The 23583-nt window shown below is 41.5% G+C and overlaps 1 protein-coding gene and 1 non-coding gene across 2 annotated transcripts in view; both read left to right on the top strand.

The window, feature by feature from the left end:
• The window catches only part of SMURF2 (SMAD specific E3 ubiquitin protein ligase 2), a 126037-nt gene that overhangs the window by 2694 nt on the left and 99760 nt on the right, over window positions 1-23583 (top strand). The gene's annotated exons all lie outside the window — the stretch shown is intronic.
• LOC132582023 (U6 spliceosomal RNA) lies at window positions 19940-20043 on the top strand. The gene has a single exon (XR_009556158.1). It is a non-coding gene; the product is annotated as a U6 spliceosomal RNA (small nuclear RNA).

Raw genomic sequence — 23583 nt, 5'->3', positions numbered from 1 at the left:
GTTTAATTCTTAATGCTTATAAATGTGAAACTAGGAATCTCTTTTACTTTGGTTTCAGCTTATTGTCTTTCCCTGAATTTGTAATTGCAGTAAATTTGTAATAATTATTTAAAATTCAGTATCTGAGTTTTGTTGCAATTGACTATGAAAAATGGATTTTAAAAACTGGATTCAATTATTTGCTTTTAGGACCTAAATATTACATGTTTAGATGGAAACATTGTTTTGACTGACTGGATAAATGACAAGATAGTGTTTGATGTCCAGGAAGTGATTTGGAACCAGTGCTCAACTTCTCTGCCCATTCTGAGGAACCAGATATAACATTTAACCTAGGCCTGATTTTGAAAAAAAGCTTGATTCTTTGTAAGGCTTTAAGAATGTTCTGAGAAATACTTGGCATACCTTTGCACTAAATTTGAGAATTATTATTTAGATATTTCCTCTAGTTGTAGAGGAATATTTTACAGAATGCCCAAAACAGGCTACTGTGCCTTAGGGTTACTAGCTAACAAGTAGATGTATAGCAATGCTAAGAAATAGTAGAAGAAAACTACAGAAGGTTTAATCTTGGACTTTTATCACCAAAGCTGGATTAATTAGTAAGGGCAGTTGTATCATAAGTGGAACATGTTTTTCCCTGTTGTCTAACTGAAAGCTGAAGTAGGCTAATGATGAGGCTGTTTCTGCATTTTCCTCATCAGGTAAATTGTGTTAAAGCTATGCTGACTAGAGTATACCTTTTAACTTTTTAAAACATGGTTTTATTCAGGAGACTGTACTGAATTAACTGTACATAAGTGATGCATTGGAGGTGAAAAGCTGATGTGGCATAGCGGGTAGAATGTTGGACTAGGATCCTGGGGAACTTGGGTTTGAATGACTACTTCTGTGGAAGCTCTCTGTGTGACCTTAGGTTTGTCACAAATTCTTAGCCTGGCCTACCTAACAGGGTTGTGGTGAGAGTGGAGGAAGGAAGAATTATGTTCTAAGATGCTTTAAATTCCAACTGGAGAGAAAAGTGGGATATAAATAAATAAAAGCAAATGCAATACATGAAAATGTGTGAAACCTCCCAAAGGTTGCCACATCAGTAATTTATATAGTTACTTCATTTATATACCATCTTTCTTTCCAGTGGGAGCTAAAGTGCCTTGCATCATTTTCCTTTCCTTCATGTAATCCTGACAACAACCTTATGAAGTATATGAGGCTGAACTACTGTTCAACACCTATGGAGCACTGTTGTATAATAGGGTACCTACCATATGCTCTACACGGGCGAGGGCCTTCTCTGTGGCAGCCCCTAATCTATGGAACGCACTTCCAGAGGCCATGAGAGCCCTGCGGGATCTCTCCCAATTCCGCAGGGCCTGTAAAACTGATCTTTTCCAGCAGGCCTACAGTAACTAATGCGTGAGGAGCTGCCACTAGTATGTCGCTGGATACTATCATCCATCTATAAGACACCTAATAGAGCAATACAGAGAATTAAGAACTATAATGTAAAAAATTTTATAGCACCATTTTTAAGTTTTTAAATTATAAATTGTTATATATGTTTTGATTTTATATCCATAAGGTATTGTTATTGTGGTATTGTGACTGAGCCTCCCAGAGTCCATATGGAGTGGGTGGCATACAAATTTTAGGTAGGTAGGTACATAAATAAATAAATACCACCATCTGATTAAAAACTTCTATAAATCAGGCTACTTATTATTGTCTGTTTTAAATGCTACAACAGAGGAGCAGCAAGGCATGGGAGAACCCTATTCTCCCACCTCTTCTCAGAAGTCCAAGCACTCCAACCCAAGGTCACCCTCACCTGCCCACGAGCAAGGGCCTAGGTGTAGAGAGGAGCATACTTCATCTCGTTGGGGCTCTTCCTTTCAGTGATCCAACAAGGCAGCCCATAAAGTCTCTTCCTCAGCTGCCACTGTCTAGGGCAGCCAGTCTTCACAGTCAGAACCAAAGAGGGAGGCAGGAGAGTCTTCCTCAGAGGAGATGCCCAAAGTTGCTGACCATCCCATGTTCCTGTTCAATGTGGATGTCTACCAGGCCCATAGCCACCGGGAGGGCAGGCAGGGGGGCACGGCCCCTCTATTTAAAACCCCTTTCCTCTCTGTTGGAGGGCCTCCAGGGCTGCTGCTGCTCAGAGGGGGTGGCGTTTGCGCGACCTTGGTGCAAATGGCAATTTGGTCCCGCTGGCCTTTCCCACACCATGGAAAAGCCCAGCGGGGGCGGAGTTTGCACAAAGGGCTCCTCAAGAAGAACCTTTGGTGCAAATGGGGCAATCTGACCCCACTGACCTTTCCTGTGCTGTGGAAAAGCCCAACGGGGGATTGGGTTTGGAGTTTGCACCAAGGGCTCCTCAAGAGGAGCCTTCGGAGCAAACAGGAACATCTAGCCCTGCTGGCCTTTCCATGAAAGCCTGTGGGGGGTGGAGTTTCCAGGAAAGCCTCGGGGGGGGGGTGGAGTTTGCACAAAGGGCTCCTCAAGAGGATCCTTTGGTGCAAACGGGGCAGTCTGGCCCCACTGGCCTTTCCCGCGCTGTGGAAAAGCCCAGCAGGGGACCAGGAGTGGAGTTTACATGAAGAGGAAAGCCCAGCGGGGGTGGGGTTTGCACGAAGGGCTCCTCAGGAGAAGCCTTCAGTGCAAATGGGGCCATCTGGCCTCGCTGACCTTTCCAGCACCACGGGGAAACCCAGTGGAGGACCGAGGGTGGAATTTGCATGAAGGGCTCCTCAAGAGAAGCCTTCGGTGCAAGCGGGGCCATCTGGCCCCGTGGCCCTCCCACCAAATTTCTTACCTCGGGGGCCCCTCCACCCAAAATTTTTTTGCTATGGGCCTGAGTCTACCAATCCCTTTTATCCTTAGTCATCCTGGCCCTAGACCTCACAAATCCTTGACCCCAGAAGGGAAGCCTTAGGGAATAAATCCAGGCCCCAAAGGAGCAAGAATCCCCCTCCCCCCAGCAACACTATAGTCCACTGGCCTGGACCCTAAGGATGGTGTTGGATTCATAGATTGGACAGAAAAGTGGTCTATGCACTGTAGGAATTCCATGGCAGTGTCTATCAGGGCAGCAGCTATCTCTGCTTTAATCTCTAGAGCAACCATTGTGTGGACACTGAAGCTGGTCCAACTCACTTCCAGCAACAACTGAAGGGCAATAGAGGGTGCCAACTTCATTCCCAGGGCAGTTACCTTCCTAGTGGACACCTCACCCAATACAGTAATTTTATACTCTGCTCCAGGGCGACTGCTCTATGGCTAGATGCGCTGTATGGCTTCACACATGGCAAGGAGATCCTCGTTCAAAGTTTGTAGTAATAGCCTGCCCACTTCAGGGTGGAAGGCTATTCATGGACTGTCTCAACAAAATCCTGGTGGAAACTAGAGATAATAAGAGGACCATGCCCAAGAGTCTGCAAAGGGATGGTGGGAGATCCTTTCCCTCTCATTCTTTTTGTTCTTATAACACCTCATCTCAGAGGGTCATCAAAGGAGAGTTAGTGGTCAAGCACTTGAAGCTCCCTTCAAGAGGCCCCCATGCCAACAGATTATTCCAGCTCCAGTCCTATAGGTATGACAGGCCTGTTCAGCTTGCCAGGCAAGGAAACTATGATGCCAGGGACATTCCTGAGCATGGCTAGCTTCAGGAATTCCAACTCAGTGGCTTCAGTCTAGTCAGACCACTGGGTTCTGCAACCCATCCAGTCTGGCTATGCTATAAAGTTTTCCAGGTTTTCCCAGACTGCCTCCTTCAGTCTCCCAGATCTCTTTCTCTTTTTATTTCATTGACAGCCCCAAATAAGGGAAGTTGATGTCCAGATAGGCCAACAGCTATGTCATACTACAGTGCATCTCCCAAGTTTACAAGGCAAGCAGCATTCTGGTTCCAGCAGGGATCAAAGTCTACTTGAGAAGTGCAGCTGCTATTGTAGCCTTTGATCATCAAGCCTCAGTGAGGAAGTATGCAAGGTGGCAACATGGTCTTTAATCTTCATCAGACCCTACAGCCTTAATACTTTTCCCTCAACTGATGCCACTGTTGGATGTAGAGTGCTACAGGATATGGTGGAAGATGGTCAATTCCCACCTGTCACTGTGACCTTGCTGTTGGAAGACCCATTCCAAGATACTTTCCTCCACAGAGCAAGAACCTTAGATACTCACCATGAGGATTCCTTCTGCTCTGAAATTAGAAGAGCATCTTATCTTCCCCCCTCACCCTCCCCAGTCAGAATAGAGGAATGTCTACAAAAGCAGGAGCCTGAGTCTGATCAAATCTATATCATCAGTTTTCATGGGGAAGATGTTGTTTGGTGCTAATTCTTCTTTAATGTCATTCACATCTCTTCTTTGTTCATCATCTAGATAGATCCAAATGGGCGGCAGTGTTGGTCTGAAGCAGTAGAACCAAGTAGCAGTCAAGTTGCACCTTTAAGACTAAATAATAATGAATAAAACGTTGGTCTTAAATGTACAACTTGACTCCTACTTTGTTTTATTGGTTATCATCTGTTATGCTTCTAACCTCTTCTTGTTGTCTTATCTCTGTTTTGTTCCTTCCTGTTCATTAAGTAACCAAGCAACTCCCACCTGGGAGACAGGAAGTTGAAGAGCTTGATCCTGCCTCCTTGAACAATTAGTGGGAATCACTTATTTCAAGATGCCCTCCTAACCTCAGAGCAGAAAGAACCTTCATCGTGAGTATCAGAGGTTCCAGTCCCTTCAGTTACAGCATGGATTTGTGGATTCAGAAGGATGCTGATTCCTAGTGTTAGTAAAGAGATACTTATGCTGTTTAAATAGTAGGTATAGTACACTGTTAATAAAAATCTGGGAGCTCTTGGTATAGTCAAGAGATATATCAGTTGGTGGGAAGTATTAGTATAGCTACATTAGTTCTATTTTGTATAAGGGCAAATGCAGAGGATGTTTGTGTTCTTTGATGTAGAAGATGCCTTTGAGGAGCAGATCCAAGCGGAATAAGGACCAGATTACTCTATATGCAACCAATCCTGACTGTCCTTGAGCAATCATATATACAGACAAATACTGATAGGGCTGACAATAGTTGTGTAGTCATAGTGATTAGGAAAAATGCAGTTGTAGCCATACAAGAGCCTAGCTTGCTAGGATGTACAGGAAAAAGTTACTGGTTTCATTTGAATAAATTTCTCAAGAACCATAACTCTTCTTGTTCCAGATTATCTAGATTATCTGCAAGTGCTTTGTGTGGTGCAAGTAACGTCATACTTCCCTTCCCAGTCACATTGCTGATTGGTGTGTTTAAACATATGGCATGGAACAGAATGAATTTGCGTGCGTACTAGTCTAGCAAGCTAAGAATGTAAAGGTGCAAGCACTGATTTGTTACCAACTCAAGGGGTGATGTCACATCATGATGTTTTCTTGGCAGACTTTTTTTTTATGGGGTGGCTTGCCATTGTCTTCCCCAGTCATCTACACTGTACCCCCAGCAAACTGGGTACTCATTTTACCAACCTCAGAAGGATGAAAGGCTGAGTCAGCTTTGAGCCAGCTACCTGAACCCAGCTTCTGCCAGGATTGAACTTAGGTTGTGAGCAGAGCTTGGACTGCAGTACTGCAGTTTACCACTCTGCACCATAGGGCTCCTGTCTAGTAAGTTACCTAGGTTAAAAAAAACCCAGTGATCTAATATAATGCCTTTCAGATTTAAAAGGTAGGTTTAGTTTGAGTAATGTCTCAGTGAGTCTTTATTAAATCTTCTGCTTGGATATTCTTCCAGATGCAGATTACTTAAACATTTTTCTTTGCTAGTCAGCAGGTATTAGGCATTTTAGAGCTTGTTTTTAATAACATTTTATGGCTGGGTATTGATGGAAGAAATCTTATAAAAGATGTGGCAATTGCAAGACACAAATTAATTGTCCTGTTGGCAGATGTTCTCAGGTTGCAGTTATAGTGTAGATATGCTACTTTTGAGTTCACCCTTTGACTATATTTGGGTAAACCATGTTATAAGAATGTGCCTCGAATATGTTCTTGGGCCCAGGAACTCCCTCCTCCACCTCTTTCTTCATGTGTCTTAGAGACTGAGATCTGGCTTACAACTAGCCACAGGGTGTAGTTGCATTCAACTTGGATATCATAGAGCAGGGGTCACTGGGGGAGGGGGGAAGGTAGTTGTGAATTTCCTGCATTATATAGGGGGTTGGACTAGATAACATTTGGGATCACTTCTAGCTCTATGTTTGTTCAGGTGCCTACAAACTGGGCTTCCATTATAGACAGGAGCAGAACCAAAATGCCTTTCTTCTTGAAGTCGTGCAAAACACTGTGTTTTGCTGGGAAGTGTCTGCCTGGGGAGGAAGGATTTCTTGAGCCAGAGGATTTCCAAGGCTGATTTTTTATAATGACAGAGGCTTGGATCCAGACAATCATCTCTGTGGGCTCAAGGATTTCTGCCCACAGAACACAATTTTCATGCCTCTCTTGGTAGCGTGAAATGCGTGATATATATCTGTCTCCTTACTTTAATTTCTTGTACTCTTTAAAAAAAAATAGATAAAAATTCCTCCATGTCTTAGAATTTAACCTTTCTTGAGATCAAGTCAAACACCACCTCTTGAGATTAAGATCTTTAATAAGAACAGTTACCAAAGCATTTATTTCATAGCTGATTCTAAGATTTCCTACTGTTTTGCGTAACAACAGCCTCCAGACGCTTTGGCAGCTCCCATTACCATACAATAACATTTCTTGTCAGTACTTGAATTGTGTAATTATTTGGAGGAGTCTAGAAGCAATGCATTCTATGTCTGCAAACAAATTCAGCACTTCATGCAAAGGAGAAATTTATACATAAATACATACTTCAGTAAAGCTCAAGTGACAGAAGTCAGTGCTGTATACTAAATATGAATGCTTATGTCTAAGGCATGATGGTCATTCTTTCAGTTAAAGGTGAAAAGCTCAAGAATTAGTACATTAGTGTGAGGAAGGTTATCAGGCTACCTCAACTTGATTAATAGCTTCCGAAACGTTATTAATAACAAAATTGCTGATGCTAACTAGAGCAAGAAAGTTGCAGACACACACTCATAGTGCGGCATCATTTCTTGACGGTATTTTAAGATCTGGTGATGGTACTGCCTATTTTTCTCATTTGAAGACTGGTCAACTGGTGAAAATACCTGTTGAACTTCTTACTTGACTGCCTAAATTTATACAACCCCCAAGTATTCTTGGTCACTGCCATTCAGTATACAAAATTAATGCCAAAGGTGTAATCATTTGAGATGTTAAAACTGGTTCTGACTTTTTCTGTCATATCTTGTCCACTATTGGTATGCCTTTCAGAAATGCATTTAATAGTCTTTAATCTTAAATGCTGAGTGAAGAACTAGATTATCAGTTATTCTCCTTCAGTGGGGGGAAGTCATCCAGAACTGGTTAGATCACACCTCTGCTCACTTAGGTAGACCTATGCAGATTTTTGTGTGTCTCCTGTTGAATAAATGCCAGGCTGACCCTCCAGTTTTGGATAGCCCTACTGCTTGGTAGGAAGCTAGAACTCCACTCCAAGCCATATAAAACTTAAAGTACAAACTTGCAAAAGTAGTAGTAATAGTAATAAGAAGATCTCAGGAAGGGAAGTTCCTGGGGTAGTGTAGCCAGTGAAAACAACCAATGGAGAGCTTAACAGAGCTGGAGTCGATCCAGATTGGGGAGATTGCTGTGGTGGCAACACAGAAGATGGCTGGGATGACCACACAGAAGAAGACAGAGAAACCCACAGGAGAAATTCACCCCCAGTCCCAAGACTTTGGCCAAGACTTTGAGGGATGGAAACAAGGTCTCAAGCCAAACATGTTAAAATGCCAGGAGGCCAGCCCTAATCTTCTGCCTCACCCAAATGAAGATCAGGGACATATCCAAGAACAAACATGTAAAAGGTTTATTATGGGGACAAGACAGCTAGCCCCACCTGTCTGGCATAGACTTCCTATGGGCAGTTTAAATACAGTCTTAATGACTCTCACAAAACCACCATTTGAACCACTAAAATAAACAGAACTCAGATTATTATCATGGAAAGTAGCTTTCCTCTTCGCCATAATATCAGCTAGGAGAGTATAGGAATTGGCAGCATTATCCACCAGGAAGAAGTTGTGCATTTTCCAGAAGGAATCTGTGACTGTGAGGACAGATCCCTCCTTTGTTACTAAGGTAAATTCAGGTTTCTACTTGAACCAGCCAGTTACACTGCCATCCTTTTGTCTACATCCAAAAGAAAAGGCATGGCACAAACTGGATGTGTGCAAGGCTCTGCGCAACTACTTGAACAGGACAGCTGTGTTCAGGCTGTTGGATTCGTTATTCATCTCACACAGTTCGCACAACGTAGGAAAAAGAGTGTCAAAATCCACCATCGCCTACTGGGTCAAGCAATAAATTATCAAGGCATATGAAACATAAGGGCTGACACTGCCAAAAGAAATCACTGCACACTCAACTAGAGCAGCAGAAACAACATCGGCCTTCTCCACTAGGGCTACAGTGGAGCAGATTTGCAGAGCCATGACATGGATGTCATTTTCAACCTTTCTGAGACATTATATAACAGATCAAGTATCATCAGCAGAAGGATTCTGCAGCAAGTGGCAGAGCCATGAATGCAGAATAATGATCCCCTTGGAATCTTAGCTTGGGTAAAAAGCTAACCAGTTCTGGATGACTGTGAAGAGGCAGCCCCTGAATAATTAATTAATACTCCCAATAATAATAATATTTGTCATATTATGTAAAAAAATGCTTTGTCTTCAAACTAAGGCATCTGTTGTAAAACTGCCATTAGAAATTACCGCCCAGCGGGTGTGAGCTACAGCTGTAAGATTAGATAAGGGAACAGCCTCCTACAGGCGACTTGCTGCATATAGATAGAGTAAGGGGGGCCATGTCATGGAAATTTACTAGGAGTTCTGTGAAGGCGGGATCTTTGAAATCTGATAAGCTTGCACCAGTCTACTTGCTAGCTTGCTTGAAAACTGTATGCATACAAGGAAATGTATCTCAGTCATTTTGGGGGCCCATGCCCGACTGGGTTCTGCTTATGGTACCATAAAGTAAACCTCACTTCAAACCAGTAAGTCTGTGCGGACCTCGTTATTTCTCTGCTTCAACTTACTCCATACACACTGAAGGGGGATGAAACATTGGATCCTACCTGAAGGTTTTCAGTGAGAGCAAAATCATCCCCCCCCCCAAAAAAAAAGTTAAGTGCACAGGAGGAACACAACACAAAGACCTCAATATGGTGCACAATGGTATAAGCAGCAGGGCTTGGGCATGAATGGAAGGTAAGTCTGGCATCTCTCCAATAGGTGACACACACAAATTTGCATAGCCCTAACTGAGCATGCAGAGGCACAATGTAACCAGTTCTGGATGACTTTACCCCCTTTAGGTAATGTCCAGTGCTTTAGGTAAAGAAGAAACCTTTAGGTAATGTCCAGTGCTTCAATTTCCTGTTGTTTGTCTAGCTTTAACAAGAAATTAGGGAACAAAAATATGCTTAGCTTACCTTCTAATATTGCTCAGTTGATTTTTAATATAATATGCAGGTGGAAGAATGCTGTTTAGATCATCTCTTTTGGCAGAAAATTAGATGTTATCAGTGATTATATGTTTGTTATACTAAAATTTTATTCAAAGATGAGTCGTGGATTACATGTTTTCTTGTACCTCCAATAGTATTTTGGTATTCTCAGCTCAGAGGTAACAATATACAGAATGTTGTGTCTGTACACTTTTTTCTTCATTTTCAACAATGATAAGTCAAAAGTTGAAGTTTAAACTGGCTGAATCGTGATAGAATTGAGTTTGATTTAACTATTTTTGGTAGGGCAAAATCAAGAATAAGGTACAGAAGAAATCCCTTTGGAACAGAACCACAACTCTAGCTTTTACTTCTGTTGTAATGAACTGTATTATTGATTGAGCATGGTTAGTGACATTACTCTGTGCTAGTCTTCTGATAGCTGATTGCTTTTCTAACATGCTTACTTCAAGGAGCTGGAATCTCTCCTTTGAGTTTCTAATTGGAATATGTTCTGTATTTCCTTTTTTATATCCTATGAATTCTTCACTCCTTTTTATTGAAAAACAGTACTAAACAGTACAAAAAGCAATAACCTTGTCTAAGCCTCTTTTTCAATGTGTTTGTCATTGGTAAAGATACTGAGCTAATTGCTGTGACCATCCCTTAACCATAGTTGAGGAAATGCAAATAGGTTGTCAGATTGGTTGCTTCCTTCATCAGCCTCTTCCTTCTGTTCAAATTCAGCCAGCTTTAAATGTGTTCAGACAACAGAAACCAGTTTGGTTGAACTAGTTGGTCTTGGCTGTGAAAGAGAGTGGGGGAGCATCTCCTTCTCAATGCTAGACTTTTTGGATTGCCTGTCTGGCTGTGGTAGAACAGTACTTCGAATGCTGAAATCCCAAACTGTCCCAGAGGGAGATGTTTCTTCTGAAGCTCTGGAAATGATGTTCAGAAGGGCATGGCTGAATGGTAGGTAGGAGATAGTGCTTTGCTATGGTTCTCTTGCCTGTTGAATAGCTGTCTAAGGGTGATGCTGTGGAATTACTTCTGTGAGTTACTTTGTATCCTCCCAATGCTGCTGACATCTTTGTGATTCCACCATCATGTGCTATTTCTGCTTCCTTTTCAGCATTCACAAAATTGGTTCCTTTCTCGCTGAACATGGAGCTAAAAGCTCTGTCTTGCTTTAACCGGCTTTCAGGTAGATTGCTGCCAGCCTCTTTTCTTTAAAGTTTTGAATAGTTTCATAAGTAAGTGGGTAAAGTGGGTCTCTGGTTAAAGGTGTAGGGGGGAGTGGAAACAGTAAGGAAAAAACCCTAGTATTTTCCTGTCTTTCCACTGACTCTTTTCAGTGTTTCCAATGGGGGGAAATGGAAGCACTGAAGAAGCCTGTGAAATATTCTCTTTTTGACTGAGTGAAATGTTCTTTAAGATGAGATTTTACTTATTAATAAGGTGGAGTATGAAGAGTGTCTTACATAAGAACTCCACATTATTAGGTCATTATTAGGTCATATACACAGCATTGCAGAGAAATGTCCTTCCCTCAAGAATTCAGCCCCATATGTCATTCTTTGTGACTGCATTGTGTGTGAGGGCTGGAAGCTGGCTGCAAACTAGTAGCTAACAGGGAGGAGGGCAGGAGGGGATGAGCCATGATGCTCCAGGCATAGAATGCCTTACACCTTAAGTATGCTAATGTTTTGGTGAAAGTAGGGCAATGGTTTATCCTTTCACACCTTGATAGAATGTTGCACCTCAAGGGACAGAGACTGCTAGAGCCAAATGGCTAATAGTAAATCCTTCCTTTTGAAGCAGGAAGGGCTGAATGACTGGGAGGAGTGGGGACTCTTCCAAGAGAGGGGGAGATTATAACTTCTCTGGATACAGAGGAGAGGCTCTGTTTGATCTTTCTCCTCTTTGTGGATGTACTGCAAGACATGAAGATCTAAACTTTTACCTAGTGACTTCATCTTATCTGTTTGGCAAGTGACAGTGGATGAAGTCCCAACAATGAGAACTAAGGTAATACAGAATTTAAATTACTGCAATTAAAAAAAAATACTTCCCTCTCCTATTTAAACCTCATTTAGGATAAATACTGAGTTAGGGAAAGCGAATTGTGTATTTTCACCTTTTCTTTGTACCCTTGCTCAGTCTCAACAGACTATATGTATTGTTTTTATTAATTTTTGAAAAATATTTAAATACTCTGAGCCTGACCTTTTGCAATATTCCTTGACTGTTTGGTCTTGCAGTCTCAATTGTGGTAACAGGGAGGGGCAACAAGTAAGCTCACCATCCCTGGAGTTTAAAAACTCAAAGTTGTGATAGAACAAAGTGGCAACCTTTAAGACCAAAGAAGCTTTATTCAGAATGTAAGCTTTTGTATGCATGCATACTTCTTCAGACAATGGAATGGGGTACAGTGAGCAGAGCTACTTATAGCTGGTGGGCGTGGCTAAGCATGCAAAGTGATACAAAGTAAGAATTCAATGGCAAAACAATGTGATTAACAAATTGAAAAAACATTTAGTCTGGAAACAGTCTGAATAAAACTTTGTTGGTCTTAAAGGTGCTACTGGATTCTTACTTTGTTCTGTTGCTTCAGACCAACATGGCTGCCTACTTGGATCTATCAAAGTTGTGAGACTGTGATATATCACCCCTACTGTAGCTTGTAAGAGTGAAGTGGGAGGCATAGGCTAGCAACTAACCAGAGCCATTACACCAGGAGTCCCCAATATGGTGTCAATGACTGTACAACAGTGGCTCCCAACCCTTTTGGCACCAGGGACCGGTTCTGTGGAAGACAATTTTTCCATGGACTGATGGGTGGGTGCTGTTTTTTTGCCGCCCCAGGCTGCCCCCCTGTCCCTGCCCCTCCAATGGGGTTTTTAAATGAGGGGTAGGCAAAGGTTGCTGTGGCAGATGAAGGGGCAGCAGGGCTGCTCTGTCTTGCTTCAAGGCTGCCTCCCCTGCAAGGCAAACAAAGTTATACAATACCAGAGAGACTAATTCTCACTCTAGCCTGAGGCATCTGCCGCCAGTCTTTTCTGACTATTCCCAGTGACACAGGAGTGAAAATACAAGCTTCCTGGCTTCTTGGGGAATTAACAAGAAAGTCAGCCCTACAAGGTAGTTTCCTAAAACTAAAATGTTATCCAATCGGTGGTCTGATCCAAGGCTTTTGAGGTTATTAGAGATAAGAATCCACAACAGGTTAAAATGTAATTGATTTCTTAAAGTGCAAAAATATTTTAAAAGACAAAATTGTGAAGGGATAAAAACAGGTGAGAAAAAGCCATCAGGGGCTCAGTTGCATATTAGGCCATATCTTCTGATGTCACTGGAAGTGATGTCGCCCATTCAGTAGGTTACTATCAGCATATTGACACCAAACAGTACAGTGCCATCAGCTGCATTTCATGGATGTGTGTTCTCACACAGCCTGATGAGAGACCTAGTTTCATGTGTCCCCAACATGACCAGAGAGAGTCACGTGCGGTGGAGCAGGCAGCAGCAGGCCCAGCTTCTCCCAGGAGGGGGCACTTGGGGGGGAGCTCTGTGTCTTTCCCTCTCTTTGCAAGCCTGTTGGAAGCTGGAGGCAGCAGAGAGGATGGAGCACACTCTCTGGAAGCACGTGGCTGCCAACTGCATTCCCTCTGCCAGAGGCCTTTTTTTGAGCTGGAACCCTGGCCAAGCTGGCTGGAACTGTTCCTGTGCAACAGAATATATGGATATCCAGTTTAGCTAGTACCGTAATCAGAGTTACCAGTTTTAATCCAAATTGTTAGGTTCAGCATCAAGAGCTCTGGTCTTCAGAGACAAGGTAGAGCCTTAGTCCACAAGGGAACAGCAATTTATGATGGATACCAAGCAAGGCTGAGCTGGGCAACTACTGACATTGTTCCTGCCAGATGGCCACCAAACTAGACAGAGGCAAAAGCTAACTTAACTTAGAAAGGATTCTGATAGACTCCAGGCCTGGTTGAACCAATCAGAAGCCTGAGAGATGATGTAACTCACTCTCTCTCTCTCTCTCTCTCTGTTGCTTAGGCATGTGATTTTCAAGAGGGAGAGAAATGAAACTTACTGCAGATAGTTCTGCCTCTATTTCCCAGGTGCAAATCCATAACTCAGATGTTTGGTCTTTGCCAGTTAAGAGACCAAGGCAAGAGTGGTACACCTCCCTCAGTCAGATGCAAGCAATCTTGCTTGAAGGTCACAGTATGCATTGTTTCAACTACCTCTCTTGGAAAGAATTAAAGGTACAAATACAGGATAGGGTGCAACATTTTGCAGTACTTTTTTCTCATCACAATTTTGCTTGTAGAAAACTAAGGCTTTTATGCTAAGTATCATTAATAGATAAATTAGTACTCTTATAGGCTACTTAAGATACATTTTATATGCTACCTAACTTACAAAGTTATTATTATAAATTATAATGAGGCAGACCATCCAAGCTGTTGATTCCTCAGCACTCAATTTCTTAACCCTCACACATCCTATTACCTTCTCCCGGCAATTGTTTGGACTTCCACAGACTCCAGAGCCAGAAGTATAAGATTTTTGGTGCAGACCATGTAGCAAAGGCTGAAGGGTGCTTTGCTTGTGGTTTACAGCCTGTGGCCTTGAGTGAGCTTTGCCCAGTTGGATCCTGGACCTTCCCTGGTGTTGTACTGGATTTTCTTTTTGTTACTAATTGCTTTGTCTGATTATATTTGTGCTTGTATATTTTTGTAAGCCATTTTGAGCCCCCATTGAACAGAAAACTGGGATATAAATACTTAAATAGAGAAGAGACTCTGGATTGAGCTGGATTGGTGGATGGTAGACATAACTGTGCTAAGGCATTTGTATTTGGGTAGAACTAAATATTTTGAGAAACATAAATATTCTATGAGACAAGAAAATGACAGCCAAATGTTATGTTTTCCCTACATAAATGTATCATGTCCACATAAAGGGACAGAAGAATAAAAAGAGTAGGTTTTCATACCCTGCTTTTCTCTACCTTAAGGAATCTTAAGCAGCTTACAATCACCTTCGTTTCTTCTCACCCACAACAGACACCCTTTGAGGTAGATGGGGCTCAGAGAGTTCTGAGAGAACTGTGACTGGCCCAAGGTCACCCATCGGGCTTCATGTGAAGGAGTGAGAGTCATACCCAGTTCTCCAGATTAGAGTCAACCACTCTTAACCAGTACACTATGCTGGGTAATACATTTGACAAATGAATCTTAATAATGAATTAAATCTCTCCCTCTCCATATTTGTTAGTTCATGACTTAAGATTTATTAAGTATTAAATTAAATAAACCTAGTTGTTTAAAATAGTGATTTTCTCATTCTTGTTTAATGTGAGTTACTGAATCAGTCATATCTTGCAGTGTTTAATGGGTGACTCTGAGCAGTGATAATGCTCTAAGTCTGTTTTCATATGGCCGTTCTTTATGGTAGGGAATTCTGTTTGAAATTCTATTTCTGTTTCTCAAACAGTGCAATGGATCACTGGATCAAATAATCATTGAGAGGCATTTAACATGAAAAAGCAAAAACATATTTATTTCTACAGGGAAAGGGTACTGGGAGATAAAACAACAAACTCTAAGAACTACATGCTAACACATTGAGAACCACATGCTTAATGGAAGACCACTTCCTCCTCCTCCTTGAACTCTCTGCCTCGTGGTGATTAGGTGAACTTACTTTTCTGCTCAGTATTCCGACAGCAGCTGTAATATCAGGTCTGGTAGTTTTACTCAGGTACAGGAGTTTTCCTATAGCTTCTCTGTACTCTCCAATGTCTTTGAGTGGTTGGCCACCCTGAGCTCTCAGGTATGCAGGTTCAAGGTATCTTAAATTCTTTACAGTCTCTCATGCCAAGAGATTTTATAAAGTCCATAATCTTTCGTCTTTGGCACAGTTGAAAGGTTCCATCCTCGAGTCTCTCAATCTGTATTCCTATATAGTGTTTAATATCTCCAAGTCTTTTGACTTCATCCTCTTTGTTCAGCTTTTCAACAATGTCATTAATGCCCTCTTTGTTCTTGCAGCTCACAACCAAATCGTCAACGTAAACCAGAATGTATTGATATTCTCCATCTTTGAGTCTTGTGTACATGCAGAGTTTAGCTTTCCCTTTCTCAAATCCTTGTTGCTGTGGTAGTCCAGTTATTTTGTCATACCAACTTTTTGCGGCTTGTTTCAAACCATACTGTCCTTCGTTGAGTTTGAAAACACAGTTCTCTTTGCCAGGGACTTGAAAACCTTCAGGTATTTCCATATAGATTTCCTCTGATAGCTCACCGTTAAGAAACGCTGTCTTAATGTCTAGGTGCTCTACGAGCATATTTCTAGATGATGCCACACTATAGTGTAGCACTATTGATAACTGGTGCAAAAGTCTCTGAATAATCAATTCCAAATTCTTGTGCATAGCCTTTGGCTACTAGCCTTGCTTTGTGCAAGTCTATAGTTCCATCATCTTTGTACTTTATTTTGTAGACCCATTTGCATCCAACAGGCTTTCTTCCTGCAGGTAGCTTTGTAAGAGTCCATACATCTTTTTCATAAATGGATAGTATCTCTTGTTCCATTGCTTGAATCCATTTCTCCTTTTCTTCATTAGGTAGATCACACACTTGTTTCCAGCTCTTGGGTTCCTCTTTAGGTTTCACAGTCTCTATAGATCTCACAGTGTCACAGTATCCATATTTCTGTGGTGGTTGCCCTTTTGTGCTCCTTTCTGATCATCTTAAAATGAGTGGAGGTTCTGTCGCTTCCTGTGGTGCAGTCCCCATTTCCCCTTCTGGTTCAGTAGTCTTCAGAAGGTAGACCTGCTGGTTCACCGGTGGTCACTACAGGTGACCATCTATACCAATCTTCAGAAGCATCATCAGTAACCTCAGGATCATATTCAGGTACACAGGGTGCTCTAGGCAAATTGCTGTCATCCACAAGCACAACATTACAATGTTTAGTCTTATTCAGTTTTGGATCATAGACTCTGTAGCCTTTTCCCACTGAGGGATATCCTACTATGAATCCAATCTCAGTCCTTGCATCAAGCTTCCCTCTATTTTCTCTAGGAACATATGCATAGGCTTTTGCTCCAGAAGTTTTAATATGGTTAAGTCCTGGCTTCTTGCCAAACCAAGCCTGGAATGGAGTAATTCCTGTTACTTTTGAAGGTATTCTATTGTGAATATACACTGCTGTATTTACAGCTTCAGCCCACAGGCCTTTAGGTAATCCAGAATGCATCAGCATTGCTCTGGTCATTTCCTGTAACACACGATTAAGTCTCTCTGCACTCCCATTCTGCTGTGGAGTGTATGGGACAGTCACTTTGTGTTCAATCTCTTCTGCTTTCAGAAATTTCTTAAACTCATTATTGCAATATTCACCATCTCCATCTGTCAACAAGCTTTGAGGTACACGCTCAAATCTGTTTTTAACCATGGCAACATATTCTTTAAATTTATCAAGTCTCATCTTTTGATTTGAGCATATAGACAGTGCTATATTTTGTCTTTGCTTCTGTGAATACCGAAAAATATTTATTTTTCCCAATCGAGGCTGTTAGAGACCCAATAATATCACTGAATATTGTCTCCAAAAACCTTTCATTATTCACACTGCTTTTTCTACTGAAGCAAGGTGCACTTTCTTTGCTCTCAGACAAACATCACATCTTTCCTTGGATTTATCACAATGCACACCATCAAGTCCACAGTCCTTTAGCAACTTCTCAACACTCTGCATGCTTCTGTGTGCTAACTTTACATGCCAAGCATAAACACATCTCCTATGGTCACACTTTCTGGCTCAGTCTGGCAAACAGTCTTTTCCACAACATCAGCAGCATCGGACCTTTCACTTAAGTCCATAATTTAATGAGCTCCATTTCTTTCATCCAGTTTAAAACTAATTCCAGAATTCTTCTGAATAATTTCACCTTCATCTTTATCAAAATATACAGCATAATTATTTCTTATAAGCACTTGGCTTGAAAGTAAATTCTCAGTTGATTCAGGTGCATAAACTACATTTTTCAGTCTTACTGGCATTAAATCTCCATCAGTAGTAAGCAGTTTCATTTTGATCTCACCCACACCACAAACTTGTAAGGGTTTCTGGTTGGCACCTATCATTTCAGATCTCTGACTTTCATCCAACTCTGAAAACATGCCCTTGTATCGACAGATATGCATATAAGATCCACTATCAATCAAAATCTTCCTCTTTCACCAATAAAATTCACATTAACATGCATGGTACTTTCTCTGTTCCTTTCTTTGTTCCCACCTGGGCCATGTGGCTTGGAAAATTCCTGCTTTAAAAATTTCTATGGCCACGAGATGGCGCCCATGTTCCCTCATTTGAAACATGTGCTTCAACATTCCTTTTTCTAGCAGCAGTATTCTGATTATTACAATATCTCACAATATGTCCTTTTTGCCCACATCTATAGTATATTATATCTTTTCTTGACTTATTCCTATACTGTGGTTTCAGGCTTTAAGCAGACATAGAATCAGACAGTTTCAGTGTCCTTGTCCCCAGATCTGAAGGCTGCTTCCTCCTTGATAGCATTTAACAGGCCTTCCGGACTCAAATCTGTTTGCAGTTTCAAAATCATCTTAATTGGCTTGTAGCTGTTTGGTAAAGCTTTCAATATAGTTGAGATTAAGTCTCTTTCTGCAGTAGCCTCACCAAGCTCCTGTAGTTTGGATTGCATGCACATAAGTTTCTTCAGATGTTTAGTCACATTCTCCCCTTCTTGCACTTGAAAACCAAATATTTTGCCCTTTAAATCATGACTAGTGGTTATGGAAGTTTTGTTATATTTATTTTTAAGGCATTCAAACATTTCTTTTGCAGTTTTAAGAGTGTGCAATTCAGGAATTTCATATGCCTCAAGAGATTCTAAAATGAGTTTTTGCAAAACCATCTAGCTATTTAAAATTTGATTTTTCTTGCTCATTCTCAGGGACATTTCCAGACAAAACTCTTTCAGCTCCATAAATCTCAAGTCTCTGCGTTAGGAGCGAGATACATATTTCCAACACTTTATATATGGGGTAAAGAAGGAATGCTCCTTAGATATTCAAAATGCTTTCCAACTACAGGGATATATGTGTGTGCTGTTTTTCTGATGGTGACAACAGAACAGGTGTCTTAATACACTGAAGTTCTAAGTCAGGGGTGGGAAACCTTTTTTCTGCCAAGGGCCATATGGATATTTATAACATCATTTGCAGGCCATAAAAACGATCAACTTAAAAAACAGTGCTCCGCCAAGGGAGAATGATTCATGTATCTGTTTGTATGTCCTTTACAATGTTCTAAAGTTCCAGTCATTATAGGGTTAACACTGTGCCTGATTCCCTATTGTCTGCATGACCTAGGAAGAAGAAATTAATGCAAACAATTGTTTTTCTATTTCAAGTCATGTAGGGAGAGCCTAATCTGGCACACACACACACACCGTCTGCCACCCTAGGCAAATGCATAGGTCCAGGGCTTTTTTGTAGAAAAAGCCCAGCAGGAACTCAGTAGCATATAATAATAATAATAATAATAATAATAATAATAATAAATTTTATTTGTATCCCGCCCTCCCCGCCTAGGCGGCTCAGGGCGGCTAACAACATCCTCTAATATTACTACATCCTCTAATATTAGCATATTAGGTCACACACTCATTAGCATATTAGGGCACACCATCTGGGATAATCAAGTGCAAACTGAACTGTGACAGTAACTTTTCCAGGCCCTGCAGCAATTCTGGCCAGCCAGCCAGGCCGCAGGGAGGCTGCCGCACAGTACATCTGGGCCCTGTGATCCTTGCCTGGCCCTGGGGAGGCTGCTGCACAGCGTGGCTGGGCCCCACAATCCTCGCTGGCCAGCCAGGCCCCAGAGAGGCTTCCACATGGTTTGGTTCGGCCAGCAATCCCCGAGGGCTACACCAAGTGACCTCGAGGGCTGCATACGGCCCTCGGGTTGGAGTTTCCCCACCCCTGTTCTAAATTAATGCTGTGGTTGCATATTTTGTGTAGTTGGCAAAACTGTTGACTGCTAACACTAAGAAAAGTTACTTGTAAAATTGGTTTGGGAGAGGGTGGGATTTGGGGAGGGACCTCACCATGGTACAATGCCATAGAGCCCACCCTCCCAAACAGCTATTTTCTGCCAGCTGGGGATCAGTTGTAAAAACAGATCTCCAGGGCCCACCAAGGTCATGGACCTATGGACCCCAGACTGGTCCATTTAATGGCTAAAATCTGTGAAAGTTCATGGGCTGTGGTCTGGGAAACCCATGAACTCTCAGTGCTCGCTTTGGCAGCACATATACTAAAATTGGAACCATACAGAGATTAGCATGGCCCCTGTGCAAGGAAGACACACAAAAATACACAGTGAACTATGGGTCCCATAAGGACCTCAAGTTTTTTGGCCCATACCCACCCCTATGTGCTACTGTTAACCTAATTCAGGGCCCTTGGTTTGATTTCATATGAATATACATAAATGCCCAAGTCCTTCAATACTTCAAGCATGTCCCGCTGAATTTTCTTTTTACAATTTAAGATAACGTGCAGTTCTCTACCAGAATAAATGAGAGCACTTGGATTTAAAGTACAGTGGTTTTCATGTTGTTTCAGTGTACCAGAGTTATATCTGGCAGTATACGTAAGATCCTGTAGTATACCAAGGAGCAATACCTAAACAAACCCTACTGTAGCAATACTGACACTCTTTCCCATATTCTTGATAGCTGTATTTTTGTTCTGTGATTAGTATGGAGTTTGCTGATGTCACATGTATGTATGCATCACTGAGCAATGTGAAGGTCCAGAAAAAAAATGGAAGCAAGACTGAAAAAAGACTTTCCCAAGACTGCCCCCCCCCCCCCCCAGTTTTTCCAGTGGAAAATGAAATATTTTCCATTTTAGAATGTGTGAAATGCTTTGAAAGGTAAGGTGGGTATACAACTCTTAAAATGCATTTCTATACCTGCGGTACCTAAACTTCATGAGGGAACCATGCAGGCTGTCATTGCTTTCTGTTGTCCTTTTAACCTGATTTGTGGTTGACCTTGTTCTTGACTTTTTCGCCTCTCCTTTAGACCACTGTGACACATATACCCACAGATTGGGTAAAAAGTAGTTTATTGTCCTACCTTGCTGGAAGGGGGAAAAAGATCAGAAAGAGGTGGGCAGAAACTTTACCAAAGCTTTGGAGAAAAATTCTGAAAACAAAAAGAGAGAAAAAGAGAGATGTGCAAAGAGGATAGAGTGCATCAGCTTGCAGTTTGCTCTTAAGTATTTGGTGTATTTGCAGTTTTGCTTTTGTTGGAAACTAAGGCATTTATAACTTTAAGGCTGCCATTTTAATGACACTTTCCTGAGAGTTAGTCCCATATGAGACTTACGTCTGAATAAAGAGGTTTAGAACAGCTCCCTAAATTGCATATATATGTCAGATACTGCAATTTTTTATGCTAAATAAGTTATAAATGATGCATTTTATATTAAAACAGTAAAATTAGTTTAGGGTTGGTAGAACAGTAAGTATTGCATAGGGTTCAGTTTTTTCAAAAAATTGTGGGTTTTTTTTTTTTAGTTTTTTCCCATGGCTTCAAATTTTCTGGAAATTTTACAACTGTAATATTACTTCTGAAGCAATGCAGTGCTATGGACTACTATCCCCATTTTGATTATCACCCTGCCTTAACCAGACATCAAAACATCTTTCATTTGGCCCAGAGTAGAAGAAACCCAAGGACCTTAACAGGTGGGGGAAAATGGCTTATTTGTATATTTGCCCATTAATCCATGGAATACAGTTTGGTCATTATTCTTCTAAAATCCATCCTTATGAAGCAGTATTAAGCAGGCCACTAATTGCAGTTATAGATGTGATTAATTTAATACATATATTTGGTGTTGGGCAACAGGTTAAGGTGAATTGATTGAAATGAGGATTGGATTTAATATGTCGCTTTCAGAAGCAATATAGAAAAAAAACACTTTGCCATGCAGTGAGCAACTTCTTAGATATTTGGATGCAACAATATCTTGATCTTCTGGTAGAATATAGTTGTATTTGAGGAACTAGAAAAAAAGCTAATGTGCTAGCACACATTACTAGCCTCCAGGCTTGAAGAATCTTTGTTGTAAAAATAAATATATTACCCAAAGTATTATTTTGGTTTATGAATATGCCTCTTGGAGTGATTTCAGGTACATTTACATTCTGGGAAAAATTAATACAAAAATTTATTTGGGGGGATAAATCCACCAGGGTACCATTGAAAACAGTGTATCACTTTATTAGTAGACATAGTTTGGGGCTGCCCAGTATAAAACTTCTACACTACAGTTAAAGTAACAAATAGGAAAGTGTGGTATGTGGAGGATGCAGACACACTGATCTTGAATTGTAATTGTTAAGGCATCTGATCTGGTTCCAACAAAGAGGGCAGGAGGTAAATAATTTAGTTATAAGTTCTGTATTTTCAGTGGTATAAAGCTAAATAATTTCTAAGCCCTAACTTTTCATTTCTGTGTTGTTTAATGTACTTTTAAGGGATTTTAGTGCTTGGAGAAATGGTAAATTGGTTATGTTAAAAAACAAAAAAAAGGAAAATCAGCAAATGTTGAGTTATGTGGAAATTATACATAAATTAAGGGGGATTAAATCCCTACTTTCTCAGATTTTTCAATTAAGGCATGTAGTAACTCCTTTACTGAACAAGCACAGTGGTCTGAGATCAACAACTATCATATTTCTAGCAGAGTTATAGCTCAGGTTTACTGATTGTTACTAAGCTTTGATCACTTCTCTTAAGCTACATGAGAAATGGGAGACATATCTGTGAATCAATCTAAACCAGGCATCGGCATGGCCTAAATGGGAAGGAACAGGATTTATTTGGGTGGGTGTGAATCCCAGCAATAAGGGATTGCTCAATAGCACTAGATCTCCACCAGCATCTTCTGCAGTCAGCCTCACATGTTTTCCAGAGGTGCAGATGGGCATGTGGGAGAGAGCCTAAGGGCTCAAGGACTCCACAGCACCTAGGTTGTCGATCTCTTGGTGGTGGCTGGAGATCTTTTGGGGTTACAACTGATCTCCAGGCAAAAGAGAGCAGTACATATGGAGAAAATGTTCACTTTGGAAGATAGACTGTATGGCATTATATCCCATTGAAGTCCTTCCCCAGACCCAATCCTCCTAGGCTCTCCAAATCTCCAGGTTTTTCCCAACCTGGAGCTGGCAGCTCTAATAGCACCTCAGTGGCTGGTACTGCCTGCAGGTAGCAGTACATGACTGTGGAAAGCAAAATGGAAGAATCCATATAACAGGCACAACCCAGGTATCCTCTATAGAGCACCAGTTTTATTTTCTTCTCTTCCCCTCAGCTTTCCCTCTTTCCCCCTTAGGCCTGAAAATGCAAGGGCAGTCTCTAGGCCTATGCTAGGCATGGGGCCAGGCTGTAGGCCTGTCACTGAGCATGAATATATACCACAATGCATGTGTAGGCAATTGTCCTCCCAACAGGAATGCAGACAGCTAACTCATTTTGGGCAAAAAGGAGAGGAGATACCCTTGGAAGGGATAATGATTCTTGAGTAATTCAGCATCTGTCAGTTACTAGAGCCCTATGGGGCAAGATCGTACTTGCCCTGGAACTGTTGAACCCATGGAGGGTGATTCCACAGCCAAACCTTAGGGAAATTCGCTCTCAGGTCCAAAATGAATGTGATAAGGTGCAGTGTGCTGTCTGGGGTTGGAGCAGGCAAGGTCGAGCCAAACATTGTGTAGTAATTGTCACAGCAACTGTGGAAGAGTTGCAACCCAAGAAGATGCCTGGCAGCATGAGTCTGGGGTGAGGCTGTTCTACAGTCACAGCAGTAACTGCTTTGCACCGTTTGGGCTTGGAGCTGGTGGTGCCAAGCCAAACAGTG

The sequence above is a fragment of the Heteronotia binoei genome, chromosome 13, assembly GCF_032191835.1.
Source record: "Heteronotia binoei isolate CCM8104 ecotype False Entrance Well chromosome 13, APGP_CSIRO_Hbin_v1, whole genome shotgun sequence".
NCBI classification, from domain to species: Eukaryota; Metazoa; Chordata; class Lepidosauria; order Squamata; family Gekkonidae; genus Heteronotia; species Heteronotia binoei.
This window is presented reverse-complemented; position numbering and strand designations above follow the sequence as displayed.